General features: G+C 40.4%; 1 pseudogene; it reads right to left on the reverse strand.

The window, feature by feature from the left end:
- Positions 1-409: 409 nt before the first annotated feature.
- Positions 410-796, reverse strand: LOC129481117 (large ribosomal subunit protein eL31-like; annotated as a pseudogene).
- Positions 797-1,887: the final 1,091 nt, after the last annotated feature.

Genomic DNA, 1,887 nt, shown 5'->3' on the forward strand with positions numbered 1-1,887 from the left:
TCACATGGGCTGAAGAAAACAGAATGCAATATGCCCTTTCTACAGTTGGGCCCCTCTCTACTCTTCTGCACTCTAGATTTCTCTCCTGCCACCCTCACCTACCCTCTTGCATTCCACCTTCTCAAATTCATCTCTTCCCTTCAATTAATCTCACCCATTCCTATTTAAAGGCATACCTCATTTTATTGTGCTTTGCATTTTTGTGCTTCACAGAGAATGCTTTTTTTTTTAATAAATTGAATGTTTGTGGCAACCCTGTACCAAGAAAGTCCATAGGCACCATTTTTCCAACAGCACATGTACGCTTCATGTTTCTGTGCCACATTTTGGTAATTCTCACAGTATCTTTTAAATTTTTCTTTCTAAAGGCAATTTTATAACTTTATTGGATGTATCTGATGATCAGCAATTAGTTCTCATCCACATTGACTGTCTGTAGATTTTTGAAAGTGGTAACAGGTACATAAGTAACGAAAGGATAGAGCTTATTTGGTGAATCTTTATCCTCATTACGTTTTCTAGACAAGCACACACGGATACAATATGGGACATTCCTTATTCCTTTGGCCCAGACAACTTTGTTGAGCCTGGTATTAATGCGCATATCTGGAGTTCCCATCTCCTTCATGGAAAATTTCTGAATCTCTTTGAGTGCCTGAGGGGCATGCTTCTTGAAGCCCACTCCATGGATGCACTTGTGAATGTTGATGGTGTATTCTCAGGTCACCACCACGTTGATGGCAGAATGGCCCTTTTTCTTCTCACCACCTTTCTTTGCGAGAGCCATTCTGCTGGGTCCCAAATTTTTCTTATTATTATATCTGTTAGGGTGATCTGTGATCAGTGATCTTTGGTGTTACCCTTTTAATTGTTTGGGGGAACCACAAACTGTGCCCATAGAAGACAGCAAATGTAATTGATAAATAACATGTGTTCTGACTGCTCCACCTACCTGCCTGCCGTTCTTCCATCTCTCTCCCTCTCCTTGGGCCTCCCTATTCGCTGAGGCACAACAACACTTAAATTAGGCCAGTTAATTACCTTACAATGGCCTCTAAGTGTTTAAGGGAAAGAAGAGTCACACTTCTGTCACTTTAAATCAAAAACAGAAATGATTGAGCTTAGTGAGAAAGACATGCCAAAGGCTGAGACAGATGGAAAGTGCCAAACAGTTGGCCAAGTTGTAAATGCAAAGGAAAAGTTCTCGAAGGAAATTAAAAGTGCTACTCCAGTGAACACACCAATGAGAAGAAAACAAAACAGGCTTATTGCTGATATGGAGAAAGTTTGAGTGGTCTGGATAGAAGATCAAACCAACCATAATAGTTCCTTAAACCAAAGCCTAAGCCAGAGCAAGACCCTAACTCTCTTCAATTCTATGAAGGCTGAGAGAGGCAAGGAAGCTGCAGAAGAAAAGTTTGAAGCTAGCAGAGGTTGGTTCTTGAGGTTAAAGGAAAGAACTCATCTGCGTAACATAAAAGTACAAGGTAAAGCAGCAAATACTAATAGAAAAGCTTCAAGTACCCAGAAGATTAGCAAAGACTGTTAATGAAGGTGGCTACACTAAACAACAGATTTTCAATGTGGACGAAACAGCCTTCTATTGGAAGAAGGTGCTTGCTATCTAGGAATTTTATAGAGAGAAGAAGTCAATGCCTGGTTTCAAAGCTTCAAAGGACAGGCTGACCCTTTTATAGGGGCAAATGCCTCTAGTGACCTTAAGTTGAAGCCAGGTTCTCATTTACCATTCTGAAAATCCTAGGGCCCCTAAGAATTATGCTATATCTACTCTGCCTGTGCTCTATAAACAAAACAACAAATTTACAGCATGGTTTATTGAATTTTTTTTTTTTGAGACGGAGTCTTGCTCTGTTGCCCAGACTGGAG

This window comes from Symphalangus syndactylus, chromosome 4 (genome assembly GCF_028878055.3).
Source record: "Symphalangus syndactylus isolate Jambi chromosome 4, NHGRI_mSymSyn1-v2.1_pri, whole genome shotgun sequence".
NCBI classification, from domain to species: Eukaryota; Metazoa; Chordata; class Mammalia; order Primates; family Hylobatidae; genus Symphalangus; species Symphalangus syndactylus.